At 36.4% G+C, this 19,983-nt stretch overlaps 1 pseudogene across 1 annotated transcript in view; it reads left to right on the forward strand.

Annotated features, from left to right (window-relative positions):
* The window catches only part of LOC311615404 (olfactory receptor 5B21-like), a 51,364-nt pseudogene extending 33,138 nt beyond the window's left edge, over positions 1-18,226 (forward strand). The window contains exon 2 of the transcript in view: positions 17,405-18,226. The product of the transcript in view is annotated as an olfactory receptor 5B21-like (transcript). The remainder of the gene's footprint in view (positions 1-17,404) is intronic.
* The last annotated feature ends 1,757 nt before the right edge of the window (positions 18,227-19,983 follow it).

The raw sequence follows: 19,983 nt of genomic DNA on the forward strand, positions 1-19,983 counted from the left end.
CTGCTCCCAGAGGCAGAGTTGTTTCCATCAGGGATTGGCACCTGCTTGAATCCCTTTTTGGGCATGACACTTGTGTGTCTAATTGGGTTGATCTCTCATGTGATCTGAATTCCACCACTAGTTGTGTTGATGCTGGGTTCACTTGGGCATGGTTCAGGTACAGGTTGATGTCAAACATAGTATGTAACTGATCTGGGCTACCTATATGGAGCTACGCTATTAACAGATTGTGGCTGAGTCTACTGGACCTAGGTGTGCATGGGAGGAGCTAATCTGTGTACAGGGTTGGTTTCCTTCAGGTTAAAGCTGGGGGAAGATCTATAAAAGTTGGATTATATGAGGTCTGACTCTGTATTACCCCTTAGATGACCTGAAGAAAGCTCACAAGGCATGTGTATTTTAGAAGCAACTGTTTTACCTAATTAATGGTGTAACTCCTAATTGTCACTGTCTCTTCTTAGGTGATATGAACTACTCAACTTGATTTACTCTTTCTTGCTGCTTGGGCTCCATTCTGGTTGATATGCCTCACACTCCAAAACTAAGCCATCTTGAGAACACTTTGAGAATACAGGGCTTAGATTTACTAATATTATATATAACAGTAATAACAACCAAACAAGAACATCGGTGGCTGAATGAATGGCTATAATCCCAGTACCTGTTGTTTTACACATAATTTCTCATTTCATTTTACAGACAAAAACAACAATGATAATAAAACCCAAGGCTCTGAAAGATGAAGTCATTTGACACAAGAACAAGAAAAACATTGACAGCCCATCCTGCATGTCTCAGTGGTTGAGTGTTGACCTATGAACCTGGAGGTCACAGTTCAGTTCCCTGTCAGGGCACATTCCCAAGTTGCAGGCTCTATCCCCAGTGCAGGATGTATAAGAGGCAGCTGATCAATGATTCTCTTGCATTATTTGTTTCTCTCTCTCTCTCTCTCTCTATTTCCCTTTCTGAAATCAATAAAAATATATAAAGAAAAAGAATAACATTGATACATTCTTTCTACTGAAAGGGAAATGTTACCACATCCTTCTCAGAAATTGTTAAAGCAGATATGTAAGGATATATATTACTAAATAACACAATATGAAGTTTGAGTTAATACACACACACACATCACATTCTGGACCCAAAAATATAGGACATACATTATTTTCAATTACATTCTAAATTAAAGCACAAGTTGAGTATCAAAGGAAGTCGCAATAAATTTCAAATAATTAATATCATATTAATAACATTCCTTAAAAAATTCAATAAAATAGAAGTTAATATTTAATATCTAAGGAACTGTCAGAGATTTGAAGAAAAAAATTCTAAAGGGAATGAAGAAAAATTAATTATAGTTATTACTAAATGACAACAAATTATAGCATGTAACTAATGTGATACTCATAAGAAAATGCATGCAATATGAAACAAAATAACTGGATATTAATATGTAAAGCATTCAACTCTAGAAGATATAAAAAAACAACCATGAAAATAACAAGAATAAAGTAAAAGGGGGGAGTAAATATCAAAACAGATTAATGAAATAGGAAAAAAATTAAATGGGCAATATTCTGATAAGATTGAATGAGTAAAAAATCAAGATAAAATATCCATTCTTAGCAATAAAAATGAGAACATTGCTAAATAAATACTTCATATTTTAAAATAATAAGTGCGTGCTATGAAATATTTTATGATAATAAACATGAAAACTCTGATGGAATAGACAATTCTGTACAAAATTACAAATCAACACAATTTTATTCAAGAAGAAATTGAAAATATGAATAGGCCATTAGTCACTGAACAGATTCAATCAGCAGCCAATCCCTCTGCTACCAAGGGCACCAGTCCTATATTCTTTAACAAACACGTTTTAAACTATCAAGCTTTCAAAAATCAAACAATCTCTACATCATATGAAATATGCCAGACAACAGAAAAAGAATGCTGCCTAATTCATTTTATGAGTTTAGTAAATCTTGATACCAAAATCAGACAAGCATATTAGAAAGACTGAAATTATATGGCAATCTCATTTTTTATAAAAGTCTCAAAAGTCTTAATTAAAATATTAGTTGGTTGAATTGAACAAAAATATAAGTATAATGCTTTATGATCAAATGGGCTGGATTACAGTAATTTAAGGATAATCTAACTTTAGGAAATCCATTACTACATGTTACCACTTAAGCTGATAAAAAAAAGATCAATATGTGCCCATCTCAATAGATTTAAAATATAAAGAAAATTCCATACTTCTCTATAGAAAAAAATATACTCCATAAACAAATCAAGAATAAAGAAACAAGTTTAACCTGATAAAGGATATCTACCAAAAACCTACAATAAAATTATAATTAACTAGAGGCCCAATACACGAAATTTGTGTAAGAGTAGGCCACCTTTCCCCCAACTGCCAGCACCAGCTTCCCTTTGGACCCGGGACCTGGTCTTCCCTCTGGCCACTGGCAAGCACCCGGGACCTGGGCTTCCCATGTAGCCCTGGCTTCATCCACAAGGTAGGCCTGAAGGACATCTGGTCTAATTAGCATATTGCCCTTTTATTATTATAGACTAGAGGCCTGGTGCACAAAATTCGTGCCTGGAGGCGTGTGTTCCTCAGCCCAGCCTGCACCCTCTTCAGTCTGGGACCCTTCAAGGGATGCTTTTTTAGGCCTGATCCCACCCAACTGCCCTCTCACAATCCAGGACGGCTGGCTCCAAACCACTAGCTTTCCTGCCTGCCTCATTGCCCCTAACTGCTTCTGCCTGCCAGCCTGATAACCCCCTGCCATACTGATTGACACCAAACTGCTCCCTGCCAGCCTGATTTCCCCTAGAATCCCTCCCTCGCCAGCCTGGTCACCCCTAACTGCCCTCCCATGTCAATCTGGTTGCCCCAACTGTGCTCCCCTGCAGGTCTGGTCACCTCTAACTGTCCTCTCCTGAAGGCCTGGTCACCCCCAATTGCCCTCCCCTGCAGGCCTGGTTGCCCCCAACTACCCTCCTCTGCAGGCCTTGTCTCCCCAAAACTGCCCTCCTCTGCCAGCCCAGTCACCCCTAACTGCCCCCCCCCTTTGGGCCTGGTGACCCTTAACTGCCTTCCCCTGCAGGCTTGGTCTTCCCAAATGCCCTCTCCTGAAGGCCTGATCACCCCCAACTGTCCTCCCCTGCCAGCCATCTTGTGGTGGCCATCTTGTGTCCACATGGAGGTGGTCATCTTTGACCACATGGGGCAATCATCTTGTGTGTTGGAGTGATGGCCAATTTGCATATTACTATTTTATTAGATAAGATGTAAAACTTTATAACCATTTTTATCAGAATCATGGAGAAGATTGTATCTGCTTTCCAAATTGCTGTTTCATATTACATTGAAGAGATTATTGTTAATTCAGTAAGACAAGGAACAGAAATAGATTAGGTATTGAAAAGAAAGGTATCATTATTCATGGACTATCTGATTAGCTACATAAAAAACTAAAGAGAAGTTTTAGAGAAACTATCTTAACTGTTTAAGGAGTTCATTACTGTCAATATAGAGAATACATTCTTTAAAAATCCTATATAATAAAGAGCTAATGTGCAAATTGACCATCACTAAAACATACAAGATGGCCCATCCCTCTCACAATCCAGGACTGCTGGCTCCCAACTGCTCACTTGCCTGCCATCCTTATTTCCCCTAACCGCTTCTGCCTGCCGGCCTGATTACCCCCTAACCACTCCCATGCCAGCCTGATAGTTGTCTAACTTCTACCCTGCCAGCCTGTTTGCCCCCAACTTCCCTCCTCTGCTGGCCTGGTCCCTCCCAACTCCCTTCCCCTTGCTGGCCATCTTGTGGTGGCCACCTTGTGTCCACATAGGCGCAGGATCTTTGACCACATGGGGCAGCCATATTGTGTGTTGGAGTGATGGTCAATCTGCATATTACTCTTTTATTAGATAAAATAGAAACCTGGTGCACAGTTGGGGACCAGCTGGTTTTTCCTGAAAAGTGTCCTGGATCAGGGTGGGGTTCCTTTGGGGTGTGGGGCAGCCTGAGCGAGGGGCCTATGCTGGTTTGCAGGCTGGCCATTCCACCCAGCAACCTAAGCAGAGGCCCTGGTATCTGGGGTTTATTTATCTTCTACAATTGAAACTTTGTAACCTGGAATGGAGCCAAGCCTCCTGCTCACTCTGTGGCTGCAGCCATTTCTGTTTGAATTTATTTATCTTCTATAATTGAAACTATGTAGCATTGAGTGGAGGTTTAGGCAGGGAAAGGGCAGTCGAAAGCTTGGCTTCCTCCATTGCCTGGGAAACCCACACCTCCCTCCTGCTCTCTGTGGTTGTAGCCATCTTGGTTGGGTTTATTTGTATACTCGATCTGATTGGCTGGTGGGCATGGCTGGTAGATGTAGCGGAGTGATGGCTAATTTGCATATTGCTCTTTTATTAGGTAGGATTCTAGATAAAGGTAAACTATTGTGACAGAAAACATCAGTAATTGTAAAGGTGCTGGTGTGAGTAGAAGATAATTCAAGGGGCATGAGGGAACTTTTTGAGTGATGGAATTGTTCTACATCTTGTTTGTAATGATGATTACATAATGATATACATTTGTCAAAACTCATCTCATTATAATTGGTGAATTGTATTGTTTGTAAATTTTACTTCAATAAAGCTAGTTAAAGTACATCTATCATTCACAATAATAAGCAACACAATTAAGAACCTAAGTATAAATATAACAAACAATGCCCTTACTCTTGATGGGAAATATTGTAAGCACTATTGAAGGATATAAAATATTTTAAAAAAGGGAGATGTATCATTTTTACATACAGGAAAACTTATTATCTTATAGATGCTCATAGTTCCAAAATTTAATATATGCATTCAATAAAATTATAAAGTTCCAATAGGATTTTTCATAGAACTTAACAAGCTGATTTTAAAATTCATATGAAAAATTAAAGAACCAAAAATATCCAAAACAATTATGAAGAACAAATAAGAAGAAATTTTCCCATAGATATAAAAACTTAGAAAATCATAGTAATTAAAAGAGTGTAGTATTTGTGTAGAGAAAGGCAACAAATAATTGGAGAAAAGACAGACCCAGTCACAAATTTGAGAATATAACAAACCTTGGCATATGACAGAAATAACATTGTAGATCATGAGAAAAAATGATTAATTATGCAATAAATGATATAGGAACAATTGTTTATTCATACTGGGACAAGTAAAAGTAGTTTCCTACATTGCATCATATACATAAATAAATTCCAGATTGATTTAATAAATAAGTGTTTTTTAAACTTTTAAATTAAAAAAATTAAAATGGTATACTTATTATTTCAGGGTAGGAAATGATTTGTTGAATAAGAAATGAAAAGCAAAAATTATAAATGACTGATAAATTTGACCACATCAAGGAAATAATTCCTCCAGCCTTCTATGTTTTGAGATATTATAATAAGCAAAGCTAAAAAAATGACATATTTGGAGAAGGCATTTGCAACAAATATATAATACAGATATAGACTACATAAAGGACTACATTTAATAAAATAATTCCAAATTAAGAATAGTCAAAATATTTGTAAAATGCAGAAAAGAGAAAATTTGAATGACCATTGAATAGATGAAAACTATTGAAGGATATAAAATATTTGAAAGATGAAAACTTGCTTTTGTTCCCACAAATAATCAGGGAAGCACAAATTGAATTAGCACAGAAATACTATTGCATAGTAATCAAATTTCTACAAACAAAAAAAAATTATTAATACCAAATGCCAGCAAGAATGTGAGAAAATGGATATTGTTATACACTACTTGTAGAAAAGTGTGTTTGTACATCCATTTTAGAGAGCAATTAGGTAATAACTACTAAATATAAAAATACTAGTATGAATATACTTCAAGTCAGCAATTCAACTCCTATTTACCTTAAATAAATATGATAAACAAAATCAAGGGCATTTATTTCAACACTGTGTAATGGCTAAAACTTATTAACATAAATACCCATCCTTTCTAGACCCCAAAAAATCATGTGTTCAATTTGTAAGCATCATCAATCTTTTTATTAATGCAGCCAATGCAAACTCACAGCAAATATCTAAAGAAAATAATTTTAATTGCAGGATTCTTATTCTTAGCAAGTAAGCTATGAAGAAATACAAACCAAGCAACCCATAGTATTCAGTATAAAGAGGAGTAAGATAAATTGGCAATTAATGGGAACTGTATGTATCCATAGATATAAGTCTATGTGAAGTAGGGGGGAAGAAAAAGTTGAAAAGAGTTCTGATGCCATTTGTGCAAATTTTAAAACATACAAAATGTTACCATTTTGCTTATGGATACATATATATATAGTAGAAGGATAAAAACTTTAACATGGAGGACAAACTTCAACTTTGGGATAGTGGATGTCTCTGGAGCTCAAGAGAAATGGAGGTAGGACCAGGAATTTTCACTATACCTATAATGTTTTATTTCTTAGAAAACCAGCTCTGTAACAAAAATAAACAATAGTTTATCAATATGCCATAGCATTATGCAAGTGTTAAAATGAATAAAATTGATCTATATGTACAGATACAGAAAAAGTTCCAAGATATATTAAATTTAAAAGTTCTGAAAAATTATGTACTGTGTAATCACTTCTGTATAAATATAAAAAAGTTAAATATAGCTAACTGCTGGTATAGGCATATTAAATTTCTTGAACCACCCACAAAAAGAGGGAGAGGGATTGGTGGTCTGGGGTTGGAGGGTGGATTATTTATAGGTTTTAATCATTCACCATGTATGAATTATGCATTGTTCATTAAAATTAGTTTTTGAAAAATCCATGAACTTAAAATAAAACCTTATAACTTGTATGATCTTCAGGTTAGTGTTCTTTGTGTATTGAAGATTACGTAACATTTATTGGATTTTCTATTAATAAATTTTCCTGCTGAGCCTTAGTGACGAGAAAACTGGCAATTAGGGAAGAGGTGTCACTTGGTGAGCTGTCCAGCAGAAAGATTTTTTTCATTTGGCTCAAAGCCAAGATCTATATCTGTGACGTCTTTGCATCCTAGGTTTCATGTACCAAACCTAGTACAGACTCTTACCTGTGTTAGCCAATTATATTCATACATTTATTCCTTTATTTGTTCATTCAGTTATTCATGCAACAAATGTTATTCAAGAACAACTATATTTTACTGCAAACAAAGTTTTTCAAGTACTTTTACTTTAAAGAGATTTCTCTGAATGACCAGAAGTTTGGGAAATGTGGCTTGACATCAAATAACCAAGTCATATATGAACATCAGAGTTATTATTTATTCATGCTTGCAAATACTCAGAAAATATATTTTCTTCCACAAATTAATTCTTTAAAATATTTTTATTGTTGAGCGTATTACAGATGCTCTTCCCAACCCCAACCCCACACTGCTCTCCTCTACCCTGATTGCATCCTACCCCAGGCCTTTACCACTCTATTGTCTGTGTCTATGGGTAATGCATATCTTATATAATAAAAGGCTAATGTGCAAATTGACCAAAAAGCAGAACAACCAGTCACTATGACACACACTGACCACCAAGGGGCAGCCGCTCAACACAGGAACTGCCCCCTGGTGGTCAGTGCACTCCCACAGGGGAAGCGCCACTCAGCCAAAAGCCCTAAACAGGGCTTAGGGCTGGCAAGTGCAGTGGTGGTGGCGGGAGCCTCTCCTGCCTCCTTGCCAGTGCTAAGGATGTCCAACTGACAGCTTAGGCCCACTTTCTGCAGGAAGCTGGCCTAAGCCATCAGTTGGACATCCCCTGAGGGCTCCCAGACTGTGAGAGGGTGCAGGCCAGGCTCCCCACGAATTTTGTGCACTGGGCCTCTAGTATGTATATAAGTCCTTTAGTTAATCTATTTCCTCCCTCCCCCATCTCTCCCTTCCAAGATTTGTCAGTCTGTTCCATATTTCCATGCCTCTGGTTTTATTTCATTCATCGGTTTATTTTGTTCCTAAGATTCCTTGTTTATTTTTATTTTTGAATTCAATTGTTAATAGATATGTATTTATTGCCATGTTACTGTTCAAATCTTTGGTCTTTTTTCCCTTCTTCTTCTTAAAGAAGACCCTTCAACATTTCATGTAATACTAGTTTGGTGGTGAGGAACTCATTTAGCTTTTTCTTGTCTGGGAAGCTTTTATCTGACCTCAATTCTCAATGATGGCTTTGCTGGGTAGATTAATCTTGGTTGTAGGTACTTGCTATTGAAAAATCAGCAGACAGTCATATGGGTACTTCCTTGTAGGTAACTAATTCCTTTTCTCTTGCTGCTTTTAAGATTCTGTCTTTAAACTTTGGCATTTTAATTATGATGTGTCTTGGCATGGGCCTCTTTGGATTCACCTGGTTTGGAACTCTCTAAGCTTCCTGGACTTGTATGTCTGTTTTCTTCATCAGGTAGAGGAAGCTTTCTCTTATTATTTTTTCAAATAGGTTTTCAATTTCTGGCTCCTTCTCTTCTCCTCTGGCACCCTCATAATGCAAATGTTGGTATGTTTGAAGTTGTCTCAGAGTCTCCTTGCACTACAAGTATCTTCATATTTCTTATTTCTTTTTCTTTTTGTTCTTCCAATTTAAGTGTTTTCTGCTTCCTCAAATTCCAAATCACTGATTTTATTCTCAGTATCCTCTACTTTACTGTTGATTCGTTGTAAATTATTCTTCATTTCAGTTAATGTATCCTTCATCTCTTACTAATCCTTTGTTAACGGAAAAAAACAAACAAACATTGAAACCTATAAAGAATTCTTTATGAGTTTATTTGAGCCAAAACTGTTGACATATGCCGGGAAGCAGAACCTCAACGGATTGAGATAATGCTCTGAAGAATGGCTGGTTACATTTCTCTATTTATACACTGAAATCAAAGGAGGGACATAGGTGGGTTACATGAAATTCATTGGTGATGGAGTAAGGAGGCTGGAGAAAGCAAAGCGGTGGGAAACTCCTGGGATTGGATAAAAAGTAAAATGATGGACGTGTACTCAGGTGAGAGCAGGAACAATTAACATGATAACGAAGGAATTTGAGGCACCTATCCTGGCACTCACCACATTTGGTTGTTCCCCAGGGGCTCCGGAAAAAGGGAAGTTACAAGTTACCCAGACATCTCATAGATATGTTATCTTAGAGGCAAAAAGGCAAATGGGCTCAGTAAAAAGATCAAAGTTGATCTTTGTCTGGGAAAATATCTGGGACATGACTACCTACTATAACCTGTTAGATATTTAATTTTCAAACCATCTTTTGTGGTTATCTTAGGTCTCTGAGTTTGCAAGACTGCCATGCAGGCATTTCCTGACCTTGTCAGGTTAGCATGTGGCTCTTTTCTTTCACACCTTTTTCATATATTTGATGTTCTCACTAATTTCCTTGAACTTCTTACTAGGTTCCTTAAAGCTCTCATTAAGTTCCTTGAGCATCCTTATATCCATTATTTTGAACTCTGTATATAACAGTTTGCTTGCTTCCATTTCATTTAGTTCTATTTCTGGAGATTTCTTCAGTTCTTTATTTTGTGACATGTTTCTTCATTTCTGCATTTTAACTGCTTCCATTTGTTTGTTTACATGTATTACATAGAACTGCTATGTGTCCTGGAATTGGTAAATTTACTTTGTGTAGTAAGTGTCCTGTAAGCCCAGTGGTTCATCCTCCCCAGTCACCTGAGCTGGGCCCTCTAGGTATGCCCCTGTGTGGTCTGTGTGCACTGTCCTATTGTATGTAGTTGAACCTTGATTGCTGTTGATGTCACTGGGAGGAATTGACCCCCAGGCTAATTGGCTTTGAGGACTAGCTGTGGCAGCAGCAGAAGATCTGTGCAGGAGGCAACCCTATTGAGCAGGAATTGCTTAGTGGGACTTTGGTACTCACAGTATCTGCTCTTTGAGCGTGTCATTTGTGGATATGGTAAAGTTGCAGTCTGGCATGGTCTAAAGCTGTCCAGTGGGTGCACTGGCTCTAGGGCCTTCCAGGCGGTTCAAAGCCACTGCTTGCGCTCTGCCAGGGATCACCTGGCCATCAAAATAAAACAGGGGAGAGACCTCACTATCCCCAACTAACTCTTTTCTGTACAGCTTGGGAAGCACATAAAACATTTTAAACCAGCATTAAAGAAACTTACTCAGGAGGCCAGATACAATCTGTCCACCAAGAATGAAAAAATGACAACGTAACTGGTTTAAAAAACTACCTCTGACAGCTTATGTAAGAGGACTTTTAATTTGATTATAAAAATTAAGCTTTAACAGTTGTGATTTTAATTAGAATGTATAATTCACTTAAAGTTGACTGAAGGCTTTGGGGGAAGGTAAATTAGATGTTTTCAGGCTATGTCTAATGATGGAAAAAACTTAGAGTTTTACTTCCAGTTTTAGGAGTCCAACTATCTTTGAACTTAAAGACAAAACTATTCTCAACATTTATGACCAGAAATATCATTAGCATACTCCTCAAATATGATATTATAAGGGAGCATGTAGTTTGTAGTTGATCAAGAGTTCCCACACATTATTTTATTTGAGTTCCACAAACCTGTAAAGCCAGCATGGCAGGAATTATTCAAAGTAGAAAAAAACTGGGATTTAGTAAAGACAAGTGATGTATCAGACAGCAAGTGCAGTGTGATATCCAGTTCTAGAACATAGATTTTCTGTCATTTATTTCACTTTGTACCCTCCCCAAAATATTTCTTGGTGCTTTCTGCAGCCTCCGGAGGCTAGCCTAGATGAATCGGGGCCCTGACCCATGTGACATATCAGATACTCCAATATCCAATTTCACACCATTAGTCAGCACTCACTGAATGGGAGTTCAGGATGTGATGAGAGTCCAACATTGATCTCTCAATTAAAAAAGCAAAGCTCCCTTGGGAGCCAAACTTAAAGATAATTGGTTTTCTTGTTTGAACTGTATCTATCAGTCCTAGCTTGCAGAAGGTTGTAGGAGTATTTAAAAGAAAAGATATACTGGCAAATATGCTCTTTCTAAACTAAAAGGAGGTCACTGCAGGAGCTAAACATGCTTTAGGCACACTACCTGAAAACTAAGTGTCTTTAGGTGTCTTATTCTTAGTTCTGATTTTTGGAAGCCTGGTTGGCTCCAGGGAATTTCAGGAGAAAAGTATAATTGTGCAGATATAAAAGGAAAAATTGGAAAGCTGTTATTCTTAAAATTCTATTGGATCTTTTTAAATGATATATAATAGTGTGCTTGTCACGCTGTTGCTGGATCTACTACTGGTCAAACAGCATAGTAGTAATACAGCAAACCAGCTATCAGTCTTAGCAGCCCACTTTGGTCTCTACTAAGTATTTGGGGTTCCACATATACAGATGGAGCAAGAAGACAGGCTCAGAGGAAGCAAAGTGAACATCTCTACTATGGGCTCATCGTAGCCATCTAAGGATGGCTTACGTTTTCAAACTCAAATGGAAGGAAAAATATAAGGTAATTATCTTGATAATCACTATCCACACCTTTATTTACCCCCCCTTTCTTCTAAAAAAAATTATCTTTCTTTCATGACTGAAGATAATGCCTCCATTTGTGAATTTTCCCCATTCTATCCCCTCTAACTTCCTCTGAGATCTTCCTTATTCCACCATTCATCCCTTTGCATGTCTTTCATATTTCCTCCTCTCTGGGTTTAAAATCTTTGTCAAGTTTCTCTTTTACTAAAAAGCAAAGAGTAGAATAAACAAGAATATCTTATCTCAGTCCACCCTTCTACCTCTAATTTTTTACTCTCTCTCTCTCCTCCTTTATCTTGCTAAGTATTCTTGAAATGGTAACTCACATTTGTGGCTCTTACTTTTCACCTACCCACCTCCATGCAGTCAGGATGCTTGCTCCAGTACTCCAATATCTATTGTGTCTTCCTTAGTAACAATTCTTATGGCTCCTTTCTTCCCCGGACCCATTTTTCAAATTCCAGTATCTTCCCCTTATCCAAAACTGTATATGCTTCCCCCATTTCCATCCTCAGCCCCTTATTCATTTTGCTCAATCTTTCCAAAATCAATGGGCTACATTGGTTACTGGACCTTTTCTCACATTATTCCCTCTTCTTGGAATGCATTCTCTCTCTTCCTCTCCTAAGAATGTACTATATTTGCTGGACACCCACCATAGCTCGGAAACAGTTTATTTCATCCTGCCCTTCAAACACCTTTAAGCTAAAGTAAGTTTTTGCTATATCTCCATCATTGAAATCTACTTCAATTTTTGTTACGTTTTATTATATATATATATATATATATATATATATATATATATATATATATATATATTATTGTTTAAAGCAGGGGTCCTCAAACTTTTTAAAGTGGGGGCCAGATCACGGTCCCTCAGAGAGCTGGAGGGCTGAACTATATGAACTACTAATCCCTACTGTAACACCTTGGCTGCGCTCACTGCCCAAAAAACCTGGCGGGCAGGATCAGACTCCCCTGGGGGCTGCATGTGGCCCGCGGGCCATAGTTTGAAGACCCCTGGTTTAAAGTATTACATAAAGTAGTGCATATATATTTTTCCCCCACTGACCTTCCCCCAGTCTCCTCTACCTCCTTTTGCATGCCCTTATTCCACTTACCCCCAGTGTCTTGTGCCCATTGGTTGTGCTTACATGCATGCATACAAGTCCTTTGGTCAATCTCTTTCCCCACCTCCCCAACACTCCTCAGCCTTTCCGCTGTAATTAGATAGTCTTGTCAGTGCTTTACTGCCTCTGTATCTATCTTTTTGTTCATCAGATTATAATGTTCTGTATTTTCCATAAATGAGTGAGATGATGTGGTATTTTTCTTTCATTGCCTGGCTTATTTCACTTAACATAATGCTCTCCAGGTTCATCCATGCTGCTACAAATGGTAAGAATTCCTTCTTTTTATAGCAGCGTAGTATTCCATTGTGTAGATGTACCATAGTTTTCTAATCCACTCATCTGCTGATGGGCATCTAGGCTGTTTCCAAATCTTAGCTATAGTGAATTGTGCTGCTATGAACATAAGGGTGCATATAGCCTTTCTGATTGGTGTTTCTGGCTTCTTGGAGTATATTCCAGAAGTGGGATTGTTGGGTCAAATGGGAGTTCCATTTTTAGTTTTTTGAGGAAACTCCATACTGCTCTCCACAGTGGCTGCACCAGTCTGCATGCCCACCAGCAATGCACAAGGGTTCCTTTTTCTCCACATCTTCACCAGCACTTGTAGTTTGTTAACTTGTTGATGATTGCTATTCTGACAGGTGTGAGATGGTACCACATTATCCTTTTGATTTGCATCTTTCTGATTATTAGTGACTTTGAGCATGTTTTCATATATCTCTTGGCCATCCTTCTGTCTTCTTTCGAAAAGATTCTATTTACGTCTGTTGCTCATTTTTTAATTGGATCATTTATCTTCCTTTTATTAAGTTGTATATGTTCCCTGTAGACGTTGGAGATTAAACCTTTATCAGTGATAACATTGCAAATATGTTGTCCCATACAGTGGGCATCTTGTATTGTTGATTATTTCTTTTGCTGTGCAAAAGCTTTTTATTTTGATGTAGTCCCATTTGTTTATTTTCTCTTTAGTTTCCATTGCTTACCTCAATTTTTTTTTATATTTGTTGTTCAGCTCAGATGGTGATGATCTCCATATTGTTTCTATTATCCAATTACCTGACAAAAATTTTCAGATCATAATAAAATTATCATATTATAAATTTACATTTACATCAACATGCATAAGGTTAACTTTTAATCTCCAGAAGAAAGAGTTATAATTGAAATGCAAGTACAATGTGGTAGTGTAGTAATCATCATTCTCAGTTTTCTCATATGAAAAGTCAGATGAGACAAGTAAAATACTCACTACAAAATACCTAAAATGATAGCTGAGAAGACTGAAAATAATAATGGATCTGAAAGTTATTTGAAAGATATTAAACTCTTGACATGTAAATTACTAAATTGAAGATAAGTTTTTCTTCAGGTACTTGCATATACATATTAATGGAAGGTAATGAAGAGAGAATAAAAGAAGCAAAAAGTATACAAGCATGCTATAATGAAAGGAGTAAGAACTAGAAAATGCAAGTTGGGTGTCAGTTCGTGCTCTGTTACTGACTAGATCTGAAATCCTAAGGAAGACACTTTACCTGCTTAAATCTTCTTTTTCCTCTTACAAAATTAAAGGATTGGTCAAATGGTGTTTTAAAGTACTTCCTGTCTTTAGTCCTTGTGGAAGTAAGTGGGAGAGACTTAACACATTATATAATCTTAATTCTAAATATCGCTCAACTCACTTGCCCCCCTTTTCTTCCATTTTTTCATTTGGCAAATTCAAAACCTGATTGAAACCAATTATTTTCCTATTCAACTCTGGTAGCTAACCATTGCAAGAGAAAACCATGCAAGAAGATAGTCTGGATTCACTGTTTTAAATGTATAATCTCAGAGATTAAATTGTCATCCAATACTATCTGGAAATTGTAGTATTTGTTCTAGTAGGACAGCTTTCCTATTTCCAGATATGACTATTTTACAATTTTTCTTCTGTCATCAAACCTCCCATATTTCCTCATCTACCTTCACTTTTACATGATGATCTTCTTTCAACTTCATTGAGAAAACAGAAGCCATTAGAAGCAATTCCATCATCTTCCTAAAATCAAATATAGCAATTTTGCTACAATTGTATCTCTTTTCTCTACCCTTCCCTCTTGTTAAATGTACAAAGTGTTCTTGCCTTTACCAAACATTAACCTTTCTACTTGTGGTCTTGTAGCCCATCCCCCCTCATTTCTAAAAGATTTTACTTCTAAAATTAGCTCCTCACTTACTTACCCATCATTAATATTTCCTCTTTGCTTGATCATTTTCATCAGCATGCAAAAAGTAAGGTCAGTGCTCATTTCTCTAGAGTCATCACCCAATTTATCTGTTCCCATTCAGTCTCCATTACTTCACTCAATTTATTGTCCATGTAACCTTATATGAGAAATCGTTTTGTGTCTTTATCTTAACATTACAATAGCTTTTTAATGAACATTTTTATTGATATTTTTTAAAAGACAGGAGGGTGAGGAATGGAGAAATAAAAACATCAATGAGGGAGAAACATCAATCCACTGCCTCCTGCAACCACCTACAGAAGATTGAGCCCACAAAACTCAGGTATGTGCCCTGACTGGGAATCTAACCAGTGACCTCTCTTGGTTCACAGGTCGATGCTCAACCACTGAACCACACAGGCTGGACTACAACAGCTTTTAACACAATCAGCAATTCTCTTGAAACATGGCTTCTATATTCTATTTTTTTCTGGTTTGCATCCTACCTCACTAACTCCTTCTTTAAATCTTCATTTTTTTTATCTTCTCCTTTTTCAGGCCTAGGAGAAGGGAGCATTAAAGTCCAGGGTAGGCCATTATTCTATATTCACAGTCTCTCTGTAGTTCATCTTATCCATTCTAATGGCTTTGAATATTATCTATATTCTGATGAATCTTAAATTTATATCCCATTTCAGCCTTCTTCTATGGGATACATTTGATGAAATCCACCTGTTAGCCTCTCCTCTCTACTCAGAATTCTCATAAACATCTCCAATACCTCCAAATTGAAGCTGTGTTTTTCTTAAACTTTCTGCACTATCACCATTTAAATAAACCCCATTAGTTACTCAAACCAGAAACCCAGGAGTTATCTTTGATAGCTAATTTTTCATCACACCTCACATCCAATATATTAGTAAGTCCTGGCATTTCTACCTCAAAAATGTATCTTGAATCTATATCCTCTTCATCCTTTTTTTCAAACACTTTATTCAGTTTCACTATCATATCTCACTTGGTTCACTAAAATAGTGTCTTAACTGTCTCATTCTATCCATGAAGTTCTCCCTACAATTTATGTATTATACAGTATCAAAAGTTATTTTTCACTGTAAATTTGATTTCAGTCCTGCTTAACACCCCCTAATGAATTTCTACCATATTTAAAATCTACATTGTATACCATGGCCTACAAGAACCTGGATAATCTTGCCCTCCTATTTTTCAGTCCTCTCTTCTTCATTCCTATTTCTCTCTCTCTACAACTCCTCACTCCACTTTATATTTCTCTCTCTCTCTCTCTCTCTCTCTCTCTCTCTCTCTCTCTCTCTCTCTCTCTCTCTAGCTCCCTACTCCACTTTATATTTTTTCACTCTGTCAGTTTTTCTAACACTTTATGTCTTCCTAAGATCTTCCTAGAATAATCTTCCCACACCCATATTCTCTAGTCTTGCCTAAATATCTCCTTCTCATTTTTTTTAGGTTTCAATTTTTTTTCTTAACCATACCAACAAAATAATCCCCTCCCAAACATATATACATACAGCATATTTCTTATTTTGACTCCTTGTATTTCATATTCATAGTATACAACTCAAAAATTATTTTATGGATCTCTCCTTGTTTTCAGTTTTTATTTTCAACTGAAATATAAACTCCATGAGATGATGTATTTCTGAATTTAAAGATTCTTAACTATTTCACTATTTTATCCTAAACACCTTTTCAAAGACTTTGACACATACTAGGCACTCAAAAATATGGTTAAATGAATAGATGAATGAATGCATTAAATGGCTCATATGGTCTGGTGATTGCAGAAAACATGTTATTATATAGCTGAGGGAACTGTCAAACAAGTGATGTGACTTACTCAAAGACACACAGATATTAAGTGGCAAGCTGGAATTTATATTCAGATATCTCTCTACTATGTTGTACCATCTCCTTATCATGACTAGCTTATTCTCACTCCACTATGCCTCCTTTACTAATGCTTAGAAAGCTTGCTATCAAATAAGCTTTAAGGATTATATATTCTTCAACATAATGAAATTAAATTAATTGGTATACAATTTCTCAAACAGGAAACACATTTGACTACAGATCTTATATAATTTATACATAAGTGATTCATAATATTCATTGTTATTGATAATACCAATAGCAGCAGTAGAAAAAAAACAGAGCAAAGCAAGCTCTCCAAGGATAGGACATTTTCCTTCTGTTTTTTCAAAATAAATATCAGAAAAAAATGTGCATATTTTTATGTCATAGTTCACTGTTTCAAGGGTTCATGTGTTCTATATATGATGGGGTAACTGAAGTCATAGATTATCGTTCCAAATGACATGTGGAAGACTGTAGTCAAATGTATTAATTAAGAATCCTGAACATCCAGAAGTATGCCAATTATCTTTATATGTATAATGCTGCTAAGCAGTTTGATTTTTTTCTAAATATAACATTTAATCACTGATCATTCTTAATATTCATTTTATTTATATTTAAGTCATGGCTAACTGAAGAAAATATAACTCAAATTTCAGAATTCATCCTTTTGGGTTTGGGGGATCTCCATGGTCTTCAATTTCTTCTTTTTTAGTATATCTGGTCATCTATGTGGTGACTCTCATTGGCAACATTGTAATCCTAACTGTGGTGTCAGCTGCTCCCTTCACACCCTCCTAGATTTCTTTCTTGGCTACTTCTCCTTCCTAGATATGGGGTACAACACTACTATTGAGCCTGTGATACTGAAGACATTGTTATCAGCTCGTGTGTCTATCTCCTTCTCAGGTTGTGCTTGCCAATTTTACTATTTTGCTGCCTTGGTGGTTACAGAATGTTTCTTTCTGGTTGTCATATTTTATGATTGCTACATGGCCATCTGTAACCCATTGCATAACTCCAACATGGTGGACTACTGAGATTGCTTACAGATTGTTTGTTGTCTCTTGGGTGGCTGGATTTCTGGCACCCATTTTTCTCCTGGTTCTCATTTTTCAGTTAACAGTCTGTGCTTCCAATAAGATTAACCAATTCTTCTGTGATTGGAAGCCCATCATGAAAGTGGCATATACTGATACTCAAGTAGCCGAGATTACCTTTTTTATATACACCTCTTTATTTAACCTTAACCCCTTCCTGCTAACTGAATTCTTGTACTTACTAGAGTACATTATCTCTGCATTTTTTTGAATTTTTTTTTTCTACCACAGGGAAGCAGAGGGACTTCTCCAATTGTTTCTTCTATCTGACAGTGGTCAATCTGTATTATGGGACACCGAGTATTGACTATGGCTTCCCATCAGGGCCTCAGTATGAAGACTGATTAAAGTTTCTTTTTCTTTAGTATACAATACTTATCCTTGCCCTAAACCCTATTATTTACATCCTAAAGAACAAGTATACAAAGGTAGCTCTGAGAAAATTGGTGCAATGAGGAATGTATACATTATCAAATAAAAGTTTGATTTTTGTAATTATTCTTGACACTTTCTAAAAACATCAATGAAGTGGTAATTTTTTTAGTGTTAATGAATATTTACAGTGAAATTGATGGTATCTTCTTTGTCCCATCAATGTTCTCCACATTAATAAATAGAAAATGTGTTAAGCTTTTGTTTGCTAAGCATTTTGTAGATTCCAAAAGCTAAGCTTAGTTCTTTGTAGTGATTATTGTGCTAAATCCTTACAGCAACACTGTGAGTTATCTACTGGTATGATCCCCATTTAACAGATATCACAAATGAGTCCCAGAGTTTAATTTACTTGCTCAACACCATGCAGCCAGGCAGAAATGAAACCAGAATGTGAATTTGAGCCCAAGGTTTGCTTAACGCAAAATCTATGATCTTTTTAATAGCCAAAGAGATTCCAGAATCTTGGAGCATCAAAAATTATTTTTTTGGATCATGGAAGACATCACTGCAGATGACTTTTCTTAGGGGAACATGAGTTAGATGTGAGGTGAGAAGGACAAAAGTAATGTAATGCAATCTATATCCCAGTCTGTCTCCTTTCCCCAGTTAAAGTCTAGATAAAAATGCATGATATAAAAATGTATGAGATAGCCAAAACCGGTTTGGCTCAGTGGATAGAGTGTCAGCCTGCAGACTGAAGGGTCCAGGTTCGATTCCGGTCAAGGGCATATACCTTGGTTGCAGGCACATCCCCAGTAGGGGGTGTGCAAGAGGCAGCTGGTCGATGATTCTCTCTCATCAATGTGTCTAACTCTCTATCCCTCTCCCTTCCTCTCTGTAAAAAAATCAATAAAATACATTATTTTTTTTTAAAAAAAATGTGAGATAAAAATATCATGAGATTGAAATTTGTTTTAGTTTTTAATTTTAGAATTATTTATTTATTTATTTTAAAATATATTTTATTGATTTTTTACAGAGAGGAGAGGAAAGGGATAGAGAGTTAGAAACATCGATGAGAGAGAAACATCCATCAGCTGCCTCCTGCACACCTCCTACTGGAGATGTGCCTGCAAAAATGGTACATACCCTTGATCAGAATCGAACCTGGAACCCTTTAGTCCCCAGGCTGATGCTCTATCCACTGAGCAAAACCAGTAAGGGCAGGATTATTTATTAAAACAAAAGATTAAGATCAATCTAACTGGTAAAATATTAAAGTAATCTATGCAGTAAAATATAATGTATCCATAAACAAGCAAAAACAACATTAAATAGTTGGTCAACTATGCATGTGTTGATATGAAAGATCTCTATAATATATTTTAAGTATAAAAAAACAAGGTACAGTGTGTATTATCACTACTATACACTAATACAAAAAATGTACATAGCATATATATTTAATTTAGCATTTGTTACTATTATCCGAGACAGAAGAGTTCAATATTCAGTGAGCATAACAATACCTAACAACATGATGAGTTACTATTTCTAGAATAGAAAACCCAATGAAGAAAAATATGAGCTGCATATCTGATGTTCTTCTCAGTCCACTTTGGCAGTACAAAGATAAAGGCTGTCAAGGGGATGAGCATGAAGTGAGAATGGTTTCCTAGGCTCTCCCCTATACTGTCACCAGAGTGGTCTTTCTGCAATGGAAATT

The sequence above is a fragment of the Pipistrellus hanaki genome (genome assembly GCF_964339955.1).
Source record: "Pipistrellus hanaki genome assembly, chromosome: X".
NCBI classification, from domain to species: Eukaryota; Metazoa; Chordata; class Mammalia; order Chiroptera; family Vespertilionidae; genus Pipistrellus; species Pipistrellus hanaki.